Source organism: Mus caroli, unplaced genomic scaffold (genome assembly GCF_978045245.1).
Source record: "Mus caroli unplaced genomic scaffold, Mus_caroli_1 scaffold_10, whole genome shotgun sequence".
NCBI classification, from domain to species: domain Eukaryota; kingdom Metazoa; phylum Chordata; class Mammalia; order Rodentia; family Muridae; genus Mus; species Mus caroli.
This window is the reverse complement of record NW_028227265.1, coordinates 53,890,017-53,908,071: the sequence shown is the minus strand read 5'-3', so window position 1 is coordinate 53,908,071 and position 18,055 is coordinate 53,890,017. Positions and strand designations below refer to the sequence as shown.

Sequence of the window (18,055 nt, the reverse complement as noted above, 5' to 3'; positions counted from 1 at the left end):
TAGTTCATATTGTTGTTCCACCTATAGGGTTGCAGACCCCTTTAGCTCCTTGGGTACTTTCTCTAGCTCCTCCATTGGGGGCCCTGTGATCCATACAATAGTTGACTGTGAGCATCCACTTCTGTGTTTGCTAGGCCCCGGCATAGCCTCACAGGGACAACTATATTAGGGTCATTTCAGCAAAATCTTGCTAGTGTGTGTGTGCAATGGTGTCAGCGTTTGGGGGCTGATTATGGGATGGATCCCTGGGTATGGCAGTCTCTAGATGGTCCATCCTTTTGTCTCAGCTCCATTCTTTGTCTCTGTAACTCCTTCCATGGGTGTTTTGTCCCCAAATCTAAGAAGGAGCAAAGTGTCCACACTTTCGTCTTCTTTCTTCTTGAGTTTCATGTGTTTTGCAAATTAAAATACCATACTGCATTGAACTTACCTGTACTCATTGCCTTTGCTGTTGCAGTGACAAAATAACCACCAAGAAAAAAATGTAAGGGAAAATAGGTATATTTTGCTTATCCTTTGAGGGTACAGCTTATCATGACAATGAAGTCATAGAGACAGGAGTGTGAGGTGGCTGCCCAAATTAAGGCCATAATTAGAAAGCAGAAAGAATGCTGATGTTTAGCTCACTTTCTACTTTTATTGAGTCTGATACTTCAACCCTTGGCACTTCAACCCACACTTAGTGTGAGTCCTCTCTGTCCTCCTAAGTCTTCTTAGAAGCATCATCACGAACATACCGAGAGGTGCCCATGGTGATTAAGCAATGTTTCATCCTTTCTGTGGTGACTGGGTGTTATAAAGTGCCTGCGTGGTGGGATGAAATGAGGTGAATTGTGCAGTGTTTGAGATGTAGTGTTAGGCATCACAGAGCACTGGCTTCTTCAGAACAGCATGGACCTTTGGCTGGTGTCAGATTGTTGCAGTAATTCTCCACCCAAATATGCCCCGTCAATGAAAACACAACACAATTACTATGAATACATGCTGTGCACCTAGATTGGGCAGATCTACCACTATACTACCATCTTCCACATCTATGAGATCCCTTAGCACTTGAGCTTTCTCCAGGCCATGTGCTTCTGCTCTGCTTTTCTTCTTCCTCCTCCTCTGTATCCTCTCCCTTTTCCATTTCCTCCTCCTTCTCTCTCTCACCTTCCCTTTTATCTGCCCAATCATCAGCTCTCCTTAATTTTACAAATTAAGGTGGGAAGTAGGTTTACAGGAAATCACCTGTGCTGACTCATTCCTTGTTCACAACCATTCACATCCAATTAGATTTGACCTTAGTACAAGGAGATAGGAATGGATCAATTCACATTCTTCTACATGATATCTGCCAGTTGTGCCAGCACCATTTGTTGAAAATGCTGTCTTTTTTCCACTGGATGGTTTTTGCTCCCTTGTCAAAGATCAAGTGACCATAGGTGTGTGGATTCATCTCAGGGTCTTCAATTCTGTTTCATTAGTCTACTTGTCTGTCTTTATACCAGTACCATGCAGTTTTTATCACAATTGCTCTGTATACAGCTTTAGATCAGGCATGGTGATTCCACCATAGGTTCTTTTATCCTTGAGAAGAGTTTTTGCTATCCTAGGTTTTTGTTGTTCCAGATGAATTTGCACATTGCCCTTTCTAATTCGTTGAAGAATTGAGTTGGAATTTTGATGGGGATTGCATTGAATCTGTAGATTGCTTTTGGCAAGATAGCCATTTTTACAATGTTGATCCTGCCAATCCATGAGCATGGGAGGTCTTTCAATCTTCTGAGATCTTCTTTAATTTCTTTCTTCAGAGACTTGAAGTTCTTGTCATACAGACCTTTCACTTCCTTAGTTAGAGTCATGCCAAGGTATTTTATATTATTTGTGACTATTGAGAAGGGTGTTGTTTCCCTAATTTCCTTCTCAGCCTGTTTATCCTTTGTGTACAGAAAGGCCATTGACTTGCTTGAGTTAATTTTATATCCAGCTACTTCATTGAAGCTGTTTATCAGGCTTAGGAGTTCTCTGGTGGAATTTTTAGGGTCACTTATATAAACTATCATATCATCTGCAAAGAGTGATATTTTGACTTCTTCTTTTCCAATTTGTATCCCCTTGATCTCCTTTTGTTGGCTAATTGCTCTGGCTAGGACTTCAAGTACAATGTTGAATAGGTAGGGAGAGAGTGGACAGCCTTGTCTAGTCCTGATTTTAGTGGAATTTCTTCCAGCTTCTCACCATTTACTTTGATGTTGGCTACTGGTTTTCTGTAGATTGCTTTTATCTTGTTTAGGTATGGGCCTTGAATTCCTGATCTTTCCAAGACTTTTATCATGAAGGGGTGTTGGATTTTGTCAAAGGCTTTCTCAGCATCTAACGAGATGATCATGTGGTTTTTGTCTTTGAGTTTGTTTATATACTGGATTACATTGATGGATTTCCCTATATTGAACCATCCTTGCATCCCTGGTATAAAACCTACTTGGTCAGGATGGATGATTGTTTTGATGTGTTCTTGGATTCGGTTAGCAAGAACTTTATTGAGGATTTTTGCATCGATATTCATAAGGGAAATTGGTCTGAAGTTTTCTAACTTTGTTGGGTCTTTTTGTGGTTTAGGTATCAGAGTAATTGTGGCTTCATAGAATGAGTTGGTTAGAGTACCTTCTGTTTCTATTTTGTGGAATAGTTTGTGAAGTTTAGATCTTCTTTGAAGGTCTGATAGAACTCTGCACTAAACCCATCTGGTCGTGGCCTTTTTTTTGGTTGGGAGACTATTAATGACTGCTTCTATTTCTTTAGGAGATATGGGACTGTTTAGATCATTAACCTGATCTTAATTTAACTTTGGTACCTGGTATCTGTCTAGAAACTTGTCCATTTCATCCAGGTACTCCAGTTTTGTTGAGTATAGCCTTTTGTAGAAGGATCTGATGGTGTTTTGGATTTCTTCAGGATCTGTTGTTATGTCTCCCTTTTCATTTCTGATTTTGTTAATTAGAATGCTTTCCCTGTGCCCTCTAGTGAGTCTGGCTAAGGGTTTATCTATCTTGTTGATTTTCTCAAAGAACCAGCTCCTTGATTGGTTGATTCTTTCAATAGTTCTTCTTGTTTCCACTTGGTTGATTTCACCCCTGAGTTTGATTATTTCCTGCCGTCTACTCCACTTGGGTGAATTTGCTTCCTTTCGTTCTAGAGCTTCTAGGTGTGTTGTCAAGCTGCTAATGTGTGCCCTCTCTAGTTTCTTTATGGAGGCACTCAGATCTATGAGTTTTCCTCTTAGAAATGCTTTCATTGTGTCCCCTAAGTTTGGGTAAGTTGTGGCTTCATTTTCCTTAAACTCCAAAAAGTCCTTAATTTTTTTCTTTATTCCTTCCTTGACGAAGGTATCATTAAAAAGAGTGTTTAGTTTCCACGTGTGTGTTGGCTTTCTATTATTTATTTTGTTATTGAAGATCAGCCTTAGTCCATGGTGGTCTGATAGGATGCATGGGACAATTTCAATATTTTTGTATATGTTGAGGCTTGTTTTGTGATCAATTATGTGGTCAATTTTGGAGAAGGTCCTGTGAGGTGCTGAGAAGAAGGTATATCCTTTTTTTTTAGGATAAGATGTTCTGTAGATATCTGTCAGATCCTTTTGTTTCATAACCTCTGATAGTTTCACTGTGTCCCTGTTTAGTTTCTGCTTCCATGATCTGTCCATTGGTGAAAGAGGTGTGTTGAAGTCTCCCACTATTATTGAGTGAGTTGCAATGTGTGCTTTGAGCTTTACTAAAGTATCTTTAATGAATATGGCTGCCTTGTTTTTGGAGCACAGATATTCAGAATTGATATCTCCTCTTGGAGGATTTTACCTTTGATGAGTATGAAGTGCCCTTCCTTGTCTTTTTTTGATGACTTTGGGTTGGAAGTCGATTTTATTAGATATTAGAATGGCTACTCCAGCTTGTTTCTTCCTACCATTTGCTTGGAAAATTGTATTCCAGCCTTTCATTCTGATGTAGTGTCTTTTTCTCTGAGATGAATTTCTTGTATGCAGCAAAATGTTAGGTCCTGTTTTTGTAGCCAGTCTATTAGTCTATGTCTTTTTATTGGGGAATTGAGTCCATTGATATTAAGAGATATTAGGGAGATGTAATTGTTGCTTCCTTTTATTTTTGTTGTTAGAATTGGCCTTCTGTTCTTGTGGCTGTCTTCTTTTAGATTTGTTGAGGGACTACCTTCTTGCTTTTTCTAGGACGTGGTTTCCGTCCTTTTATTGGTTTTTTTTTCTGTTATTATCCTTTGAAGGGCTGGATTCATGGAAAGAGAATGTGTGAATTTGGTTTTGTATTGGAATACTTTGGTTTCTCCATCAATGGTAATTGAGAGTTTGGTTGGGTATAGTAACCTGGGCTGGAATTTGTGTTCTCTTAGTTTCTGTATAACATCTGTCCAGGCCCTTCTGGCTTTCATAGTCTCTGGTGAAAAATCTGGTGTAATTCTGATAGGCTTGCCTTTATATGTTACTTGACCTTTTTCCCTTACTGCTTTTAGTATTCTATCTTTATTTAGTGCATTTGTTGTTCTGATTATTATGTTTCAGAAGGAATTTCTTTTCTGGTCCAGTCTATTTGGAGTTCTGTAGGCTTCTTGTATGTTCATGGGCATCTCTTTCTTTAGGTTTGGGAAGTTTTCTTCTATAATTTTGTTGAAGATATCTTCCGGTCCTTTGAGTTGAAAATCTTCATTCTCATCTACTTCTATTATCCCTAGGTTTGGTCTTCTCATTTTGTCCTGGATTTCCTTGATGGTTTGAGTTAGGATCTTTTTGCATTTTGTATTTTCTTTGATTGTTGTGCCGATGTTCCCTATGGAGTCTTCTGCACCTGAGATTCTCTCTTCCATGTCTTGTATTCTGTTGCTGATGCTGCTATCTATGGTTCCAGATTTCTTTCCTAGGGTTTCTATCTCCAGTGTTGCCTCAATTTGGGTTTTCTTTATTGTGTCTACTTCCCTTTTTAGGTCTTGGATGGTTTTATTCAATTCCATCACCTGTTTGGTCTGGTTTTCCTGCAATTCTTTAAGGGATTTTTGTGCTTCCTCTTTAATGTCTTCTACCTGTTTAGCAGTGTTCTCCTGCAATTCTTTAAGGGATTTTTGTGCTTCCTCTTTAATGTCTTCTACCTGTTTAGCAGTGTTCTCCTGTATTTCTTTAAGTGTGTTATTAAAGTCCTTCTTGATGTCCTCTACCATCATCATGAGATATGCTTTTAGATCCGGGTCTAGCTTTTCCAGTGTGTTGGTGGGCCCCGAACTGGGCAAAGTGGGAGTGCTGGGTTCTGATGATGGTGAGTGGTCTTGGTTTCTGTTAGTAAGATTATTACGTTTACCTTTCGCCATCTGGTAATCTCTGGAGTTATTTGTTATAGTTGTCTCTGTTTAGAGATTGGAGCAGAGGCTGTGTTCCACTCAGCAGAAGTCTTAAGGTTCTGTGGTGGGTGTCCTGGGTAGCTGGCGGGTGTCAGCCGACTCTGCGCCCTAGCTACCCAGGTGCTGGTTGGATTGGAAGGGGCTTGTGCCCCTACTCAGGCCAGTTTTCTGTTTCCCTAACTAATGCAGTCTCAGGTCCTCTGCGATTGGATTGGAGCAAAGGCTGTGTTCCACTCACCAGAAGTCTTAAGCTCCCTTGGCGGGTGTCCTGGTTAGCTGGTGGGTGTCAGCTGACTCTGCCCTATACTTTTGTTAGTAATAGTTTGCTTGTAGCTTGGAACATAACACGTACAGAGTCACGTCGTGGGAGCGGGTGACCTCCCGACCCGAGACGTGCTGGCTGTCTATGTGGGTTTTAGCCAAGGCGCCACCTGCACGATCTCCAAAGCAGGGAGGAGACGCACAGCCCTCCTGCATTTGTGAGCTGCCGAAGGGCTGAGCCACATTTCTTAATGGGGTTATTTGATTTTCTGGACTCCACCTTCTTGAGTTCCTTATATATATATTGGATATTAGTCCCCTATCTGATTTAGGATAGGTAAAGATCCTTTCCCAATCTGTTGGTGGCCTTTTTGTCTTATTGACGCTGTCTTTTGCCTTGCAGAAGCTTTGCAATTTTATGAGGTCCCATTTGTCGATTCTCGATCTTACAGCACAAGCCATTGCTGTTTCATTTAGGAATTTTTCCCCTGTACCCATATCTTCAAGGCTTTCCTCCACTTTCTCCTCTCTATGTCTCTGGTTTTATGTGGAGTTCCTTGATCCACTTAGATTTGACCTTAGTACAAGGAGATAGGAATGGATCAATTCGCATTCTTCTACATGATAACCACCAGTTGTGCCAGCACCATTTGTTGAAAATGCAGTCTTTTTTCCACTGGATGGTTTTTGCTCCCTTGTCAAAGATCAAGTGACCATAGGTGTGTGGGTTCATCTCTGGGTCTTCAATTCTGTTCCATTGGTCTACTTGTCTGTCACTATACCAGTACCATGCAGTTTTTATCACAATTGCTCTGTAGTACAGCTTTAGGTCAGGCATGGTGATTCCACCAGAGGTTCTTTTATCTTTGAGAAGAGGTTTTGCTCCTCTAGGTTTTTTGTTATTCCAGATGAATTTGCAGGTTGCCCTTTATTCTTTTAGCTTGTGTCAGCATTCCTGGGAGTCCAGCTCTCTCCTGAGTTCCAGTGGTCAGAGCACCCTCTGCAGGCAAGCTCTCTTCTCTCAGGGCAGGTGTCCAGCAGTCTGGAGCTGTGATCCACCTCCTGAGTTCTGGGGTCAGAACTCTCCCTGTAGGCTGATGTCCTCTGGCAAGGAATGTGCCCAGGGGTCTAGGTCTCAGCTCCCTGCCTCCTGACTGAGGATGAAGTCCTGATAGGACCTGACCAAGAAGCTCTGTTACTTCTATCGCCCACGTGTTCTCAGGTGATCAGGAGGTCCTGGGTGTGCTAGGGGTCCTGCGGAGTGGAGAGTCCTCTGGTGCTCTAGAAGCCCTCTGCCAGGTTCACGCAGAAGGTGGCGGGGCTGGCCCTCACCTGAATGGATCCCAGCCTCTGGTTGGGTGGGGTTCCTCTGTCCCTGTTCCTGCTGGCATAAGACCCTCTGCAATTCTTTGGAGCTGATGTTGCGTTCCACTCACCCATGATCTGGAGGTGATCCTGAGGTCCTGCAGCGTGGAGAGCACTCTGGAGCCCTTAGTGGTCTCCTCTGGGCTCAGAAGCTTCCATTTAGAATCTTAAAAAAAATTTTTTTTATGTCATTGAGCATAGGCTTTATTATACTTTCTGCTGCCCCCTTTCTCCTCAAACTGTACATTTTATGTTATTCCTTGTGCAGCTTGCTCCTTTTCATTATAGATCTGTATAAGGTTGGCCACTAGTTGGCATATGATGCAGTGAATTCTAGACTGTTTTTGAAATCTTACAGGTGAAGACATCCTCAGTACCACTGTCTTCCATGTGCATAGCATTAAGCCCCACATAAAGTTTCCAACTGTTTTCTTCATCCAAAATTCCATTGTTCCATATTTCTCCAAACAAAAGCATGCTCAAGCCTATTACAACAATACCCCACTCCCTGTTACCAATTTCTGTCTTAGTCAGTTTTCTTTTACTGTGAATAGACACTATGAGCATGGCAATTCTTAATGGGGAAAGCATTGGAGCTTACTTACAGGTTCAGAGGTTAGTCCATTATCAGTGTGATGGGAAGCATGGTGACACACAGGCAGTCATAGTGCTGGAGAGGTAGCTGAGAGTTCTACATCTGAATCTGCACCCGGAAGGAAAAAGAGACACTAGGCCTGGCTTGAGCATTTGAGACCCTCAAAGCCCACCAGAAGTGATACACTTCTTCCAACAAGCCCATAACAACTCCAACAGGGCTATGCCTTCTAATTCTTCCCAAGTAATTGCCACTCTTTAATTGACATTCAAGTATAGGAATCTAACGGAGGCAATTGCTATTTAAGTCATTATACAGGGTTAGGATAATTGTGTGCTCTTTGTTATTAATAGGACTTGAAACTCTCAAGAATTTTTCACTTCTAGGATGAAGTGGTAATAATGAATTAAAAAAACAAGATGGCTGCTCCTGCACTTCTGATTATGTTGCTAGAACATTGACAGATAAATCTTGGTTTTGAGATCATGTGTGGTTTTTAATATGTATGCTATCTATGGCTTTATCTTATGTCCTAAACCATTTCCATGTACATCTAGAACTAATATAACTCTTCATCTTCTATACTCTGGTGCCTTCTATACACCTGGACATATGAACTTTTATTTGGTACCTTCCCGAAAACCCCAGCTTCCTCTCAGCTTAAGACTTTTTAAAAGTTACTGTGTTATCCTCTTTTCTTAGTCAACTTCTCGGAGTCTGCTGAAAATTTAATATCAACATTTCATTAGAAAACCACATCAGTAATCCTTATGCTTTCAGTTCAAACCTATACCCAGGTATGTGTTGTAACCATGTTTGAACTGTATATAAATGGATTGCTGTCCTTTTTTAGGACTCCATTGCTGAAATCCACATACAGATTTACAACTTTATGGCACACACTACCATCAGTCATAACTGATCTCTTTCTGTGAATTTAGACTTTTTCAATTTTAAATAAGTACTTTTCATTTTAGCTATTGCTTTTGCAAGTCAATATTCCACAGCAAAGCTATTCCAAATTTATTTTGAGAACATATATTCTGAGCACTGTGGAAATCAGCATGGAATTTCTTCAACAAATATGAACAGACATGTCTACCTTATGATGCAGCCTTGTGACTCCTGAGAGACTCCAAGTCAACATAGTCCAGAGATGGCTGTAAATGCAAGGCAATGTTATTACAGAGTTAGTCATAATAGTTCAGCTATGAAATCAGCCTGGTTATCTGTCAACAGAGGAGTAGATAAAGTAAAGAATGTGGTACATGCACATATTTGAAGTGAACAAAATTACATCAGTTTTAGAAAAATGGCTGCAGCAGGAGATTATTATGTTAAACAAATTTAGACTCTGAGATACAACTATCATTATTTTCTCATTTGTGGATATCAGCTATTATATATTACACACACACACACACACACACACACACACACACACACACACACACACAAATTTAAGAGAGGGGAAATCTGAGACAGGGGTTGGGAGGAACTATGGGTGGTATCAATGTATATTATATACTTGTATGGCAATGTCCTTATGACACATATAACAATATACAGTGAATGTATGATACATTTTAGAAAGAAGAGGAAAAAGGTGTTTTCAGGCAAAATGACATAACCAAATGTGAGTCAGGAGTTTATAAACTAGTTGCCTTTCCTCCAGGTATGGATGTAAGGTTTCCTCAGTTTGATCTGTTGCTTTGGACTGGCTGGGGAATAGCTATAGTCTCAGGTGAAATTATACAAGGTCATTGAATGAAGAAGTATGAGACAGAAGAATCTTCATGAAGTTGAAGCAATTTCTGAGGCATTTATTTATTTACCTCACTCTAATACTAAAATAAAAAAAATGTCTCAATAAATTCAAATGGCTCCCCACTATTTTAATTTGTGTATACTTTCTATCTGCCTTACTAAAGATAATATAGAACATTGTTGATTTACTTTGAAGCCATCACCTTAATTATCATCAGATTATGAAATGAAAACTAGAATTTTTATTATGTTTTCAAAGTTTTTATTTATGAAATGTGAGATACACAGCTGGGAAAATATTTGTGATGGCAATTTTTGCTTTGCTGAGGTAAACCATGAATCTTCTGCCTCTGAAGGGTTATCAGCTAGATTCAAAATACTGCCGTGCCTCTCTGCTTTTACAGTCTATTTGATTAGCCAATAAATATATACCCACTATCTTTCCATATTGGTTACCATGTTTGCATTCATCTTTACTAAGGCAAATTACTTTTTCTTAGTATTTTGATGGGAAAATATGGCTTTCTTGAGATAATTAAAGAAGCTAAATAATAATGAGAAAAATAATTATTTTTCTGATTTATTGAGCAATATATGGTAGTCCAGTGAGCATTTGCACCAAACACTTTCTGCTCTCTGCATGACATCTTGTTTCCCTTCATTCTGCTTCAGAAACTGGACCTAAAACTGGACCTATCTTTAGTTAAACTGGATATATGCTCTTCCTTCTTGTTTTAAGGGACAGGGGGACTAGTCTCAGATTTCAATTCAAGTTAAATATTACTTGTGAAATTATTTTGGATTTACCTCCACATAATAGATATAGTAGTTGATATCAGTTATCAATCATCTAAGGGATTAGTGAAGCAAATCTTTGGGTATGTCTGCCAGGTTATTTCCAGAGTGGATTAATGGAACTCCCCTGAATGAGAGATTATTCTTTCAATGTACTTGCATCTAGAATGAATAAAAAAGGCAAAGGGAAAAATCTGACTGAGAACCAGCATTCCTGTTCCTCCAGTAAGTTGTTTCTTGCTTGATATTTGTTTTCAGTGAAGAAAAAGTATTGAAAGCATCTGGTTAATACCAGTTCTTGAGCAGTTTGAACTGGTAGGGTACACCCATTTGTGCTGATTTCTTTTACAATTCTCAGACATGTGACAGCCACTGTGACTGCTGTTTGTCCAATTCTAGAAGATTTGGCACATAAGATCAAGGTAATAAGAACTCATGGGAGAAATAGAGAAAACACGGGAAACCTCTTCCAGTCATTGCTCTTTTGAGCTGTAGAACACCCTGAGAGAGGTTCCCTGCTGGAGTTTCCTTCAGGACCTTGGCCTCCATGTGGTCTTCCCTTGGTCTCTATGTAATTGATGTTCTAGCTCAGTGCCTTCTTCCCCAGGGTTGCTTTGCTCTCTTAGCCCAAAAGATGGTTTTCTTGTTAGCCTGCCAGCAGCTCAAGCATGGCTGTTTTCCATGGAAAATACAACACACAGTAACGATGCAATTCTGGCCGTGTAGGAGAAGGGGTGGTCGCTACTATATTCACTCCCTCCGACCACTTCCCTCAATTGCTCTTCTTTTGGTCCTCAAGGACAGAGCAAGTCTTCTGCATAAGCAGAGGCAGGATGCTGGTCTTGCTCTCTGGTAACTTCATGTAAGTTTTGTGATTGGTCAGTTGGTTTTGTGTGGGGGAAGGGGCAAGGATGGAGACTGCTTGGCCCTTAAGCTGCATTATCCTTACTCAAGAAATTATTTGTATTCCTCATTTTGTTCAAACAGTATGGGACTGTTGAGAGCCTTAAAGGTTGTATTAGTTAGGGTTTTACTGCTGTGAACAGACACCATGACCAAGGCAAGTCTTAATAAAACAACATTTAGTTGGGGCTGGCTTACAGATTCAGAGGTTCAGTCCATTATCATCAAGGTGGGTGCATGGCAGTATCCAGGCAGGCATGGCACAGGCAGAGCTGAGACTTCTACGTCTTCATCCAAAGGCTGCTAGTGGAAGACTGACTTCCAGGCAACTAGGGTGAGGATCTTATACCCACACCCACAGTGACACACCCATTCCAACCAGGTCACACCTATTCCAACAAGGCCACACCTTCAGATGGTGCCACTCCCTGGTCCAAGGATATACAAACCATCACAAAGGTGATTGGGGCTCATTGGGAATTTCTATAGGAAACCTTTCCAAGGAAGTTTCTGGGGTTGCCTTTAGAACAGGGTGTTTTTCTAGACTTTAAAGCATTCAGCTTAGGGCAGAGGGTGGGGGTAGACCCAATTTGATGACAATAGTACAAAGGCAATTAAATATCTTGGATTTGTGATCCAAAAAGAAATTATACATACATACATACATACATACATACATACATACATACATACATACATACACACACACACACACACACTTTTTGGTGTTATTTTCTTTTTAAAAGTGATAATAAATTTAATATTTTCTCTTTAGAGGTGAAAGAGTATTTCGATATTATATTTTAAGCTTGGTAAGCTTAAGGAAAATGTGTCATTTCCTCCCTGATATCAGGCCTTCTGAGAAAGAAATGAGTAACTGGTTTTGCCGAACTATTGTGCCTGGCAATCCCATGGTCTTCCTCTCTAGAGCATTGGATGCAACCTCAGAGAAAGCTCCATCCTGCCTTCCAGGAAAAAGCAAGCGTGTCGCTTTTGAGCTGCCCTCATTCGGTGTGATCCTTTGCCATTCTGCTCACTTAAAGTACTAGATGGGATTCAGTGTCTTGCCTTTTAGGTGACTTCATAGCTCCCTCCAACTCAGAACTTTATCGCCCCCTTACCCCAATACAGGCAATGGGAAACACTCCATAAAAGGTTTTAGAACAGCTGCTTTCAGAGAAGCCTGTTGTCTTCCTTCGGTCACCCACCCTGTCACTGTAAGGATTTGGGGTTGATATAGCATGCTTGTGTTTACCCACTCCTCTAGACAGCAAGCACTCTGGGAGTTTGCATCTAGCCTTACTTGCCACTACACACTAGGCACTAAAGCAGGCCATGGCTAGCCAAGAGACTTGAAAAATGTGTCTGAATAAAGGAATATTGAACAAAAGGAATAATAAAATAGTAAGATAAGCAAGTGATAAATTTATGCATTACAGTTGTCTTCTTTCTTTTGTAAGAAAATTTCCCCCATAGCCTAAAATAATACAAATATAATCTTACAGTTCAGAAGCCAGAATACCTAAAACCAACTCATCAGTGGTCTGCTTCACTCTGAAGGCTCTAGAGGACTACAGTTTTCTCATCTTTTCCAGAGACTTTTCAAATTCCTTGGATGGAGCCTCTTCCTCCTTCACAGTCAGTTGCAAACATTCCCTTGCACTACATGGGCGAGCTCTGTCCTATCCCTTCTTTGTTCCTCTCTTCTCTCCCTCTTTCTACATGGGAACAAATGTTTTAAAAGTCATTTGTTATACTTGGTTAATGCCATAATCTTTAGAGTCAATTTGCCTTCATTTTAAGTTCTGGATAATACATTTATCTCCTTGGTAACCTGGACATCCCACCTTATTTCCCTGAACCCTGGCGTTCCCTATGACCTGGGTTTATATGAAGTCTAAATGATCTGGGTGCTTAGATTGGTGTTTACTTCACATGTAATATATACATTAGCTATTTTCTAGTAATTGTCCATGTGACTCTGTAGAATACAGGCCATTAAAAGCAATAATACCATTAGAAAGTGGTTTTGTAGATCAGGTATTGAAGGGTTATTGGTTTAGATTTTTAAATATTTTTCTCATATTTCCATATTCTCTCTGTGAGTGGCACAGAAAGAATCTCTTTTGATAATTGTACTTAAAACATCTATTGTTTCTGATATAATTTGTACTCCCACTTCTAGAAACCAAAACTCTAATAATAGACCATAGAGTCCTTGTTTTGAATTCCAATTCAATTGCTAGTGTAATGCCTAAGACACGTGTTGTAGGCTCAATTAGGATGACCCCAATAGACTCATATATTTGAATCCTTGAACCCCACTTGGAAGAATTGTTTGTGAAGATTAGGAGGCATGGCATTGTTGGAGGTTGTATGTCACTATGGAGGAGTCTTTGTGAGGTTTCAAAAGTCTGGCACTATTGCCAGAGCACCCTGTCTTTGCTTTGCAGATTGAGTTATAAGCTTTCAGTTGGTCCAGATGCCATGTCTTTGTTCTGCCATCAAAGACTGATTCTTTGAAACTGTAAGGCCAATTAAAGGCTTTCTTTATAAGTTGCCTATGATTTTGCCATAGCAATAAAAAGGTACAAACAAAGTACTTGCATCAACTGAACGTCCTGCTGTACTTAGCGCCTTCACATATTTCACTGCACTTTAGAATATCACCTATCCTCTGATGCTTAGCTGATGAAGTGTTAGTGTCAGCTTCTCCCACTCAGGTTTGCCACTTTCCCCAGTCCTTGACCTTCCCTCTACCCTTCACACATGCCGAGCTTCTTCCCACGGAAAGCCTACTTATTGTTTGTGAGTGGAGCGCCTGAGGCGATCCCTTTTGGTTCTGGACTGAGATTTTGTTACTCCTTTATGTTACAGAAATGATGCCATCACCCGAATGCCCAAGGGCTCTGCTGGTGTCTTTGCAACAAACATGAAAATTGAAGTCTTAGTTCTTGTTTTTGTTCCTAATCAGGGTTCTCATTTTTTCAGCATTGAAAGTACAAGCTCATTAGCCACTCGAGGGTGTTGAAATTATGAAAGGCAATAAAAGATCAGTGTTTTAAATGACATTCATACCCATGTAGTGGCATTGAAGCTGATTCCTGGCTCGCTGCTGCTTACTTCTCTTTATATTTTCTTATTTGCTGTAGACTTGTTGCAATTGTTGTAAATGTTTATATCTACTTATTAGAATGATTACTTCGCATTTATGTCTCAGTGGTGGGCATACTGTAACTCACACAAAAGCTATGTGGTAGAAACTGCTGCTGGGCCTGAGTTAATTAAAACTACAGAGGAGGTTGAATCTCACCGTGGGTTCAGGATTGCTCTATGTTTGGACAGAAGTTTTTGTATTTGTGGAAGTGAAAAGCACAGAAAGAAAAATCCACTAGAACTAAAACTAAAACAAAACAAAGAAACAAACAAACAAAAAAACCAAACCAAACTAAATACAATAAAACAACTCTAAGAAAAGCATTGTATTTGGAGGAGGCCCCACTCTTGAACCATGGTTGCTAGTTTTCACATCACAAAGTAGATGATTTGTGCTTTATTACAAACCTCTTTTTCAAAAATGTATATACTACCAAGTTCTGGGCAGAAATTATTTTTCTGGCATTTCCCAATTTCTGTTTCCTGTGGTTCTTCCTTGTTCTTTTGTCTTCCTTTCCTCAGAGAAAGGGAGCAGAGCAGCAGCTGTTTCTCATTTATGTTTGCTAAATGGTTCAAGGTCCATAGCAAGGTGAGTCTTCATCTGACCATGCACACACCCTAGGCTGTAGAGCACTCCCAAGGGTAAACACATACTTTACTTGGAGCCCTCAGCATCAGATTTCTTCTCTTATGGACAGAGGGAGAGTCCTAAGGGTGCTCAGCACAAGAAACCCAAAGTTTGTTCTCTAGAGATGCAGACAGAGGCAATTTTAACATGAACAGTTAGGGGAGCTAACAGAAGTATAAGCATTTCTGGATTTCCTTGGATAGGCTAATCAGGTTTAACTAACACTTCCGAGAGTCCTTTGAAGACACATTTTCTAAGGATAGTCCAAGTAAACACACAGTGTAGGCCTGCAGCATGCTAGATTAGACCTTGCAGCCATCATTAAATTTGTCACCACAGTGAGCCAGCCCCTTATAAATTACCAGAGTGGTAAAACGGTGTGCACTAACGTTAACTAAGTAGAGAATATAGGAGCTAAGTGTATGTAAGCCAACTCTAGTGTTTATCCTGTAAATTCCTGCATTGTAAATGTGCAATGGGACATTATAGAAACATTTTAAGTAATAAAAATGCTTGTTCATCCTTGCTGCCACAGTTGACTTTGCACATCTAATTTACCTGATCATGATCTTTTTCTTCCATTTCTACTCTATGGCAACTGGCCCATCCACAGTTGTGTAGATGATGTCATCTTATATATGACACTTTTTTTTTGATCAAAGGTCTTTTTTTGTTGTTGTTATAGTCACTAGCTAGTATTTTTTTTATCTTGGCACAAACTAGGGTCATATGTGAAGAGGTCCATTTGAAGACCCCAAATGAAGAAAGTCTTCCATCAGATTGGCTTATAGTCAAGTCTGTGGGTTTATTTTATTTTATTTTATTTTTTTGATTAATGATTGATATAGAAGGATCCAGCTCACTATGGGTAGTGCAACCCCTGGGCTGGGTATCCTGGATTATATAAGAAGTTAGACTGAGTGAGGCATGATGAGCAATCCAGTAAGCAATATCTTCAATGACCTCTGCTTCAGTTCCTGCCTCCAAGTACTTCTCTTGAGCTACTTCAGTGGTGGATGGTGAACCTCTGTGAGTGAACCTTTTCTTTTCCTCTAAGGTGATTTGTTGTTGTTGTTCATGGTGTTTATTATAGCAACAGAAACTTATTAGCACACACTTTAAAGAGACAAAATATACAATGGGAGAAAATATCTGCCAACTTTGTATTTGAAAATTTAATATAAAAAACACGAAAGAATTTAAGCACATCAATAATCAGAAACAACTAACCTCATTAATTTTTTTTGAAGAATTTGCATTGATAGTTCTCAAAAGAAGGAATACAAATATTAGGTGTATGGAAAAATGTTCAAACTTCTTCATTAAAGAAGACCAGGGCTGGTGAAGTAGCTCATTGTTTAAGAGTTCTTTCTGCTGCTGAGCTGGAGATATGGCTTGGCATAGTTAAGAGCACTTACTGTTCATGTAGAAGACCCTAGGTTTGGTTCCAAGCACTGACATGATTCACAGCTTCCTGGGACTGCAGTTGCAGGATAGCTGACATCTACTTCTGATTTCTATGAGCTGCAAGTATGCATATGGTACACATACATACACGCAGACAAAGCATGTATACACATAAAATAAAAGTATATATTTTCGAAAGAGTACTTGTAGGTCTTCCAGAGGACCTGACTTTTGTTCTCAGCACCCATTGTTGGTCATCTCAAAACCTCGTGATTCAGAGGATCCAATGCTTTCTTTTGTACTCCACAAACTTCTTGCACACGTCACACACACTACACACACACATGTGTACACACACACACACACACACTCACACACATGTACACACATTCTGTTTTGAAGATGAAAATTAAACCCACAGTAAGATATAACCTCACCCACTTCATTAGCATCAGAGAACATGACTCAGCATTGGAAATGATGTACCTGAGCTAATATTCCTCATAGTGTCTGTCTCCCATGTGTTTTCCTTTGCACTATTGTCAATTAGGTGTGATGGGAAGCAGTCCACTTGTGATAGGTAACCATTCATTACACTGTGGTATGTATTTGAAGGGTAATGGCATCTTCCTACGAATAATTACAAAGAGGTGCTGTTTCATTAGTGAATAGTGTTGTCCTGGATGGCTGATTGTGGGAAGGGAAGTTTTTTCTAAATGTACTGCAGAGAAGGACAAATATTAGTTCTAAATGACTATGTAATATAGGGACAAGACTTATGATTTTAAAAGTAGGAAGCAATAGAAGAATAAAAGAACACAGAGTAGCCAAGGACAAATTATGAACTGATTCCAGAATTTTCAGTTTTGACTGATTTGGTTCAAGGGGTATTTCTAAATTTTCTCCTTAAGTTCTACTTTCTTTTCCCTTCCCTTCCCTTCCCTTCCCTTCCCTTCCCTTCCCTTCCCTTCCCTTCCCTTCCCTTCCCTTCCCTTCCCTTCCCTTCCCTTCCCTTCAATTCCCTTCCTTTCCTACAGCCAATTTTTTCTTTCTTCCTTTCTTTCTTCTCCCCTTTCCCCCTTCCCTCCCTTTCTTTTTGGATTCAGGATTTTCTGTAGCCTATTCTCATCAAACTTGCTATACATATGAGAATGTTTTTGAACATCTGATCCTCTTGTCAGAAACTCCCAACTGCTTGCTTGGCTTTTTCATCATGCATGGCATATTCTGGGTAGAATTTTTATCTTAAAGATTTTACCATATTGTAAACAAACATAGTATCATTATTATGGAAAGTAAACCACATTTTAATTAGAGGGTATGAGATATGTTTTAAAAGTATTTCTAAGCATATCACATTGAATTTGTATAGTAATGGAAGATTTTTGTGGTTGTCATTATTTTTGAGAATTAATACAGTATGTCATTTGGTTAATGCTCAACATATGTATCTACATATATAAATCCATTATGTATGCATATATGCATGTATTTTTATATATGGTAAATAAAATTTAGAGTATTATAAAATAATAGTTGATTTTTGTCAGGACCATTACTTTTGTGCTTTAACTTTTTGTTAAATATTTTCACTTTATATTATTATTTCATGTTTATTTTCAGTACCTACATATAGTACTCATTAGTACCAATAAAATACAGAATTGGAAATGTTTGCTCTAACACTGGATTTTTAAAACATAAAATATGTATGTTTGTATTTAACCAAGAAAAAAAAGTTTTAGTCATCTTTAGCTTTTATTTTGAATTTGAGACAATGT

General features: G+C 39.4%; 1 protein-coding gene across 1 annotated transcript in view; it reads left to right on the top strand.

Annotated features, from left to right (window-relative positions):
* Positions 1–18,055, top strand: part of Iqcm (IQ motif containing M) — a 513,003-nt gene that overhangs the window by 358,126 nt on the left and 136,822 nt on the right. The window lies entirely within an intron of this gene.